The following is an 8,966-nucleotide window of genomic DNA, read 5'->3' as shown; positions in this document are numbered from 1 at the left end:
GAATATATTTCAACTAAGGGAGTCATTTTAGGGTTTATAGGAAACTTGATTATATATGGGATCCCAGGTCCAAGGAGAGATCCCCAGATTGTTCTCTGGACAGAGGAGAGGGTGCCTGAACCGGCCTTGGCCCATAACCATACTGATGAATATTTTGCTTATCACCATAGATCCTTCATCTGGCGATGGATGGCGATACAGACGGAGACCCACATTGGAGCACCGGACTGAGCCCCCCAAGGTCCAAATGAGGAGCAGAAGGACGAAGAAAATGACAAAGGACTGCGAGGGATGCTATCACCCACTGATACAAGGGGTCGGATCTAATGAGAGTTTACCAAGGGCAGTTGGACTGCGACTGAACGAGCATGTGATCCAACCAGATTCTCTGAATGTGGCTGGATTCTCTGAATGTGGCTGGCCCGGAGTCTTTCTGAGAGGCCATTGACAATGACACTGGGACTAGTTTCCTCTGCATATACTGGATTTTTGGGATCCAGTCTGTTTGGATACTCACCTTCCTGGACCTGGAGGGAGGGGGGACGAACTTGAACTTCCCACAGGGCTGGAAACCCTGACTGCCCTTAGGGACAAAGAGGGAGGAGGAGAGGGAGGGGGAGGGAGTGGGAGGGTGTTGGGAAGAGGGGCGTAAATGGAAACTTTTATAATTTAATAAAATTACTTTCAAAAAAAAAAGAATATTGTCTCCTATCAGCATCCTTCATAGTAAATGTTAATTGTTTAGGAGCTATATTAAATCTTTGTTTGTGTGTGGTATATTGTTTGTATATGTTCATACATATGTTTACATGTGTATATATATATATGTGTGTGTGTGCGTGTGTGTGTGTGTGTGTGTGTGTGTGTGAACTTGCATGTTTATGTGCATGCTTGCAGAAGCAGAAGTCAATGACTTTCTTCATCGCTCTCCACCTACATTTTGGGACAGGGTCTCTTGTTGAGCCCAGAGCACATTGATTCAGTCCGGTCTGCCTCTGTCTCTTCAGTGCTGGGATTACAGGTGTGTGCTACCACATATGACGCTTTACATGGTTGCTGGGGTGCGAATAAGATCCTCGGTTTTGTGTGTCAAGTGCTTTATCTGTTGATTCATCACCTGGCCTCAGCTGATGGGAGGCTGCGACCAGTCTCTAAGGTGAGAGCCTTCTTCCAGGTTTAATATTCCCTTAATGACCCCTGACTTTCTAGCCTGTTTCATTGTGTAGTTTGTTAGAAAAAGGAAAATCAGCTTTAAGATATTTTCTGAGACTTTCAGGAAAGCTCTAAACTGTGTCTTCAAAAATGAATATGGCCTTTTGACAATGGCTAGGCAAAACTACAAGAGAACAGAGCCAGGATGTGGCTGCTGCAGTATTTGAGTGTGGAGAGCTCAGAAGAGATGGCAGGATCAAGAAAAGCTTCATGAAGAAGGTGATATCTAGATGATCATTGAGACATAGTGGACAAACCATGATAAAACTGAATCAATAATCCACCTAAATTAATCATAGGTATATCCCCAACCCCTCCCACAAAACATCAAAGTCAAAGTTGACCTACTATAGAAAGACCTACATTTTTATAATATCCATATGGTTGTTATAGAATCAGCCTAGAGGTTCATCAGTAAATAAATGGAGGAAGAAAATGTGGTACACACACACCACCTCTACCACCACCTCTACCACCACCACCACCACCATCACACTATTCAGCCATAAACAAGAAAGCAATTAGGTTGTTTGTGAAAAATGGGTAGAACCAGAGATGATTATTTCAGCAAGGTAAGTTAGATCTACAAATTCAATTACTGAATATTTTGACTTACAAAATTAAATACTGAATGTTTTCTTGGGGGGTGGAAAAGAATACGGAAACAAAAGGGGGACTAATAGGGTTATCAGATAAACAGAGGGAGGAAAAGGAAGATAAAGTAGGATAGTGAGGGGTTGGGAAGGTAGATCAACAGTTAAGATCACTGGTTGCTCCTCTTCCATAGTGGTGTGCATCCTTCAGAATACTTGGGCCATAACACTCATAGTTAGCTCAACATCAACTACTTTCTTTTATCTTATTCTTTACTGAAGACAAGTGATTTTATATCTTCAGGGGGCTTTCCACTTGTGGTGCTGTCTCCATGAAGATGAAACTTGGGAACTTGTCTCAGACTGTACAAAGATGGGGTTTGTATCCCATTGCTGTGAGACTGAGAAGGGCCATTTGATTCCTATTTCTAAAGGCAGGATTGAAGTGGTACAGAAGAGAGACACCTGATAGCAGGAGTGCCAGGGGGTGTGAGATTTTCTTCTCCGAGGTAACCTTGAACTTGATGGCTTCTGATGCTACTTAATCAAAGCCACAGGACACACCTCTACAGCATCTTGAGATAGCTTCTGGCAGCTTCGTGGCTGCTCTGGCCTCGGCTGCTTCCCTGCCAGGTACTGAAGGGCCTGGCAGCACTTGAGAGAGAGAGAGAGATCAGGGTTCTCTTTAAGTATTAAGTGCATCAAATTTAGCAGAGCAGGCTCCGCGTGCCAATAGAAAATGCTCCAAAGGCCCAGAGTGGGCAGGAGCAGCCCAGGAGGTCAGACTCTTAGCAGCCCTTGCTGGTGCATTCATGTAGAATGGTGTTCATTCCCCTGGGTATCCAATCGGAAAATGTCCCTGTTCTCCGCTCGGATGCCTGCTGGCCGCCCAGAGCAAACTTCCTGGAGCCTCAGCAGTTTTGATTCACCTAAAAATATGATTTGGAATCAGCTGCCGTGTTAGCTGAGTAACAGATTCTGTTTTCCTTTCTATTTTTGCACTATCTTTCAGAAACACATTTTCCATAAGGGATCTGGATATTTAAATGTTGTGAACTAAAGCCATATGGAGTGGAAGGAGAATCGGTTATGGGTTGGAGGGAGAGCTTCATAGGGGCTTGTTAATCAAGTTTACCCCCTGCTGTCCCTCTCCTCCCCTGCCGTCCCAGCCCCACAGTCCTCCCTTTGTTCCTTCAATCAAGCCTGGAGTGGAACCTGCTGAGTGCTGTGAGCCTGACAGATTTGCTGGGAATCTCTCTGCCTGTGCCTTGGATGATTGACTCCGTGAATCTGCGTGCTGTGGCTAAAAATTCCTAGGTGGAAAGCTAAGGGTAACTCTCTAGTCTCTGGACTTCTGCTTACAGGGACAGCTTTAATGCAGCAGGTTCTGCAAGAACACCCCCCCCCCCCCGCCGCCACTCTCCCCCTTAACCCTAGCCCCCCATTGCTTTCACAGTTTCCTCAGATATGGGAACTGGAGCCCATCAAGTTTTGGCCTTTCTTTCACTTACCTTTGTAGTTAGGGAATTTCACTTCCCAGGTTCCCTTGCCAACCTGCTTCTAAGTGTGGCCAGGATGAAGCAGGGGTAGAACAGAGGACCAAGAAGAGAAGGAAGGTGTTCATCTCTCTGGCTAAATCTTTCCCTTGGGAATTGTTCACTTCGGTAGTCCAGTCTCTTCCCACAGTGTCAGAGGGTTCCAGCTCTTTCTCTGTGGCCTTGCCTCCTAGTCTCTGTGTAGCCAGTTTCTCTGTGTGGGAATGGCCTCTGTAGTCTTGATTTGTGCACGGATTCTCAACACTTTACCATCTCTGTGATCAGTTTTTCACAGAACATAGCACATTTCGTTCACAGGTATAGGTGTGCCCGACAAGCCATTTGCATTCTTTTTTTTTTTTTCTGAAATTCCTTTCCTTTGACCACTTTCCTATTGGATGGTTGATTTTTTTTCAATGAATTATAAGCTCTATGTGAGTATTATTGTGTGACTTTTCCTGAGGACACGTAAATGAACATCTGATCACCTGACATAGAGCACCAATGACGAACCAATGAAGTGACTCCACCTGAGTCTGACTGAGAGAACCCGTGAGTCAACCGGAGCCATTCGTAGGAACATGAGCCATGCAAGGGCAGCTGCATCACCAGAAACAAATCTCAGCCCAGTGCAGTTGATGATTCATGAGAGCTAAGCCCCCAGAGCTCTTGGCACAGCTTTCAGGCAACTCGACAGCTCACAGAATCTCCTACCTTTAACAGATGCTATTTCTATATAATCTCATGGAGAGACTTTGTGAGTTTTGTAAGATCCAGGGACTTCCTGGGCATTGTAAGTTTTATATTTCCTGTGTCTTACAATCTCCTTTTTTTTAAAAAAAAAATGAGCCCCTTTTCCTATTCATGAAATAATGTTTAAATGAAAAAGAAATGGCTGTACCCTGCTTTTATATTATGTGGCTGACTTTTTTCCAATTAATTTATCATAAGTACCATGCTATGCTAGGAATATTAATCTCTTATCTACGATATGAGTTGAAATTTTTTTTCTGATTTTGACTATTGCTTTCACTTTGCTATAGGTATTTTTGTTGTTGTTATTTTCTTTGGCACAACCACATTTCTAAAAACTGTTTCAAGGACATGTATTTATCACTACTTTTGATGCTACATTTAGAATAACTAAATTAATCATAGTTAAAATTTCTCTACACATTTTATTTTAGCATTTTAATAGTTTCATTTATTAAAATGTGCAACTGATTCCATAATCTAATGAGCAAAAATATATAGCTATGACTTTATTCCTCTTACTTTTTTGGAAATGATTACTTAATTATACTAATGTAATTTGTTAAATAGGTCACTGTATTTGTTTATTTTTTGTGTGTATGACTATGACAAAATGCCTGAAGCTAACTAGTTTATAAAGGGAACTTTAGTTCATAGTAATTGCAGTTCAAGGGCATGGCACTGACATCTGTTTGGCTCTAATGAGGACTTGCAGCAGATGGTATCACAGTGGTGGGCATATGTGCAGAGATTACAGAATGATAGGCAAAAGGAGAAGGATCATGGGCCATACTGGCTCTTTAATAAGTTATGCTTATTCAATATTTATTAATTGGTCTAATTAATGGATTGCATTTGATATTTACATATTTCCACCATTGCCTATGTAAACCTTTGATCATATGCCTTTCTTCCAACCCTCTCTTGCCTCTTTCCTTTTCTCTAGATCCCTTCCTCATTCCTAGGAGCCCATACCTTTTTATTCGTTTGTTTCCAGACACAAGAGATAGCATGTTATACTTGCCTGGATGTTTTTGGCTAATTTTGGTTTAGAAAATAACCACTGGTTCCACTCATTTTCCTGCAAGTAGCGTGATTTAATTTCATCTCTCTTATTTATGACCTAGAGAGACTTCACTGTGCATATAAACCAGGCATTTAAAAATCCATTTGTCTGTTGGTGAAGGTCAAGGCAGATTTCATGTCTTGGTTACAGAGATATAGGGTATCTCTGTGGTAAATTGACTTTTCTTTTAGTTATATACCCAGAACTGGTACATCTACATTTTAAGATACATTTATCTTTAATTAAAATAGTTTAAAAAATATTCAAACTTTGTTTCCATAGTGGCTGTAATAATTTATATCAACACTGTGCAATCTCCCCCATATCCTCAATATCATTTTATTTATTTTATGACAACTTACTCTTATGAGTAGTATGGAGGTCCATTAGAAGTCTTATTATGCCTTTTTGAGATAGGCCCTGACTATGTAACCCTGACGGGCCTGGAATTTGCTGTGTAGACTAGACTGGCATCAAATTCATAGAGATCTACCTGCTTCTGTCTCCTGAGTGCTAGGATTAAAGGTCTGTACAATCCCAGGCCCTCATATTAACTTTCTTTGAGATTAATCTCCCAGTACCTAATTATCTTTCACTAAGACCTATCTCTTTAAAATTCTCCTCTTTTTCCACATAGACACCCTAAGGAATGAACTTCTAGGACATTCAGTCTTGAGGCACACCCTTATACCACGCTCAAAGCATTCTTAGTCAAATGATTTGAGATGGCACTTCCACGAACCCATAGTTTACTATATGTATTTGGTCTACTGTCATCTTTCGCCCTTGTGTCTTTGGTAATTATATGAATGGAATTTGGCCTAATGTAACTTTGGAGACTGGCTCCATTGGAGAGCAAAATGCATCTGAGTTTCAGGTGTTTTTTTTTTTTTGCCTAAGTGTGCAGGATGTCACTCCTTTTTTATATCTTAAATTGCATTCCCCCCCCCTCTCTCTCTCTCTCTCTCTCTTTCTCTCTCTCTCTCTCTGTGTGTGTGTGTATGTGTGTGCATGTCTGTGTGTGTTCTTAGTTGCTTATCCTTGTCAGTTGCAGAATATTCAGTCGTTTCAAGTTTTTCAAAGAAGGGGATAAATGAAGCCTCACAGCTTCATTTAAAATAATTTTAAAATAAATCTACATGTGAATGTTCCTCATAGAACATTTGTTTTAAAAATAAGTAAATAAATAAAATTCTTTACTTATTTAAAATTATTTTTCATCTTATGTGTATAAGTGTTTTACTTGCATGTGTATCTGTGCACCAGGCATATGCAGTGCGCTTAGAATCTGAAAGACAAGATTAGATCCTCTGGAACTGGAGTTGCAGACAATGTGAAATGTATTGGGAGTCAATCGCTGGTCCTCTGGAAGACCAACCAGTACTCTTACTGCTTAATCATCACTCCAGAATCTTGACTTCTTTATTTTGTTTTATGGCAGTGAATTTCCTTTAATCAGAGATAACCGTGAAAAATCCATTAACTCTCAAAAGCTATGTTTTACTTAATTGAATCTTCATCTTTAAGAACATTTAATAAAACATGTATACAATCTATGCTGCTTCCCTTTCAAGATATATCACATCATATTGCCTTCAGTTCTTCAGCTGGCATCAGATATTTAGCCACTGCTGGCTCTGACTCAGAAAGATTCCAGGCTCAGAAATTTCAAAGCTCGTCACCCTCTCCTCCCAGTCATGATAACTCAAAGCTGTAATTCCTTGACTCCTAATTTAAGTGTTTTGGTCAATTTCCTCACTTTTTTCCTTCATCACTGGTTCTATTAGTGATAATATGTCTTGATCAAGTCTTACTCTTGCAAAGGCATCCCGTATAATGAAGCAAACAGGAAAGATGTTTCCCACTATACTGGGATCAATCACAAAATAAAAAAAAGAACATTGGAATATCAAGGTCGTCTCTAAAGCAAGTCTGCAACAATCTGGAAATTCTACTTCTTTCTCAGTCACTTCTTGGTGAGACTCTTCCATGCATTTCCACCGAGAATGCCTTGTCCATGGCTCGTCTAGCCTATGGGATTGTCTTAGACAGTCAGTTTGTGGCTTTGGCACAGGGAATTCTCCATGTATTGAACCCGACAGAGAGAGAAATGTATGGGTTTTATTAAAGATATTTTCTCACTTTTGCCTAATAACTTTCAGGAGTCCTAGACAATTAATTCAAAATCAGCTTTATCTTCAACTTCTAGTGAATTTACACCCATGTGTGTCAGTAGAGTTTCAATGTATCTTAACATCAAATGAGTTTAGGTCAGAGCACAGCCATTTTGGCTTTCACCCTGGCCAAGTCGGAGGCAAGACAAGAAACTGGGCACCAAGAACTATTTCTTATGCTCACAATATTATCCAGAGTGTTGACCTCTGCAAGGATCTCTGTTAATTTGTCACCAGCATTCAGTGGGTCCTCCAGATTTTGTGGGGTGGAGTTGATGAGAGCACAGTTACTGATGGTGGATCAGGTGGCACAGGCTGTGATTGTACTTGACCTCCAAGCAGGCCAGGTCCATCACTTTGTCCCTGAAATCAGATGGGTTGCTGTCGTCCTGCAGGCCAGCCAGACCACGAGTGGAGTGAGAGCAAACATGGTGCTAGTGTGGGCCAGCAGCTGTTGTTCTCATGATTTATTTTATTACATGTATGAATGGTTGCCTGTATGTTTGTGTGTGCAGTGTCCATAGATGTAGGAGAGGGCATTGGATCCCCTTGAATTAGAATTATTGGTGGTTGTGAGACACCATATGGGTGCTGGGAACTAAACCTGCATCCTCTGCAAGAAGGGCAAGTCTCCTAACCTCAGAGTCACCTATCTCTACAGCCCCTCACACATAGAATTTTATATAAACCTGAGTTTTCATTCTTCAGAGATAAACATGTAGGTATAACATTATTTATTAATATAGTAACTGCACATTTCACTTTCTGCGTTTGAGGCTGGAGCTGGCCTTGTACTTTTTATGCATCGAAAGCTGGTTTTAAACTCTTGAGCCTCCTATTTCTACATCCCAGTGTTATTTAGGATTATGTATAAATATATTATATATATGATATATCATATATATGTATACGTATATTAAATATATATATTATATATGTGCCAAACTGTTCCTGAAGAGGCTGCGTTCCCATTCCCACAGCTATGATGTTTAAGTCCGTACTAAAAGTACAAAGCTCCAAGCAAACAGGATTCTATCCCCTGTAAATCTCTGCACTGTCAGCTGAGAGGGGCCTGATACTTAGAACAACCAGGACTCTGCTCTGCAGCCTGAGAAGGAGGGGACTGGAGCACATTACAGCTCAGAGCTGCCATCCTTTGACCTTGAGAGAGGATGTTTCTCATTAGCGTTTACCCACGGAGATACAAAGTGAAGGAGGCAACTCAAAAAGGAGTAATTGGGTCCTCTGGACTTCCTACCTCAGCTGTAGGTTGTTGGTCCAGGAGACGGGATGATGGAAATGTTGCTTTCAGTACCAGAGCAAGCTCATCAGACCTCATCATGGGATTTGAAGATGAAACTTGTGTCACACAAGTTTTCTTCCTGTTGTGACCTGCTCCCTCACACCTGCAAAGAAGCCACCCTCTCTGCGCCTACCTGTACTCTTTGCACCCCTCCTCTAGGCACCACTTCCTCTATCTGTGGCAGACTGACACTTCCTCTATCTGTGGTCCAGAGGAACACAGCAGCTAGACCCTCTCAAATGAACACTTTTAGCATTAAATACCTATCTAAACATGAGCAGTGGCTATGCTTTGTTAACAACATAAGCTGTAACCATTGTTCTCAGATGT

At 41.3% G+C, this 8,966-nt stretch overlaps 1 pseudogene; it reads right to left on the bottom strand.

Annotated features, from left to right (window-relative positions):
* Nucleotides 1-6,772: 6,772 nt before the first annotated feature.
* Nucleotides 6,773-8,672, bottom strand: LOC125405490 (non-structural maintenance of chromosomes element 4 homolog A pseudogene; annotated as a pseudogene).
* Nucleotides 8,673-8,966: the final 294 nt, after the last annotated feature.

The sequence above is a fragment of the Myodes glareolus genome, chromosome 1 (genome assembly GCF_982192425.1).
Source record: "Myodes glareolus chromosome 1, mMyoGla1.1, whole genome shotgun sequence".
Lineage (NCBI taxonomy): Eukaryota > Metazoa > Chordata > Mammalia > Rodentia > Cricetidae > Myodes > Myodes glareolus.
The sequence above is the reverse complement of the archived record's forward strand: the minus strand, read 5'-3'. Positions and strand labels throughout refer to the sequence as shown.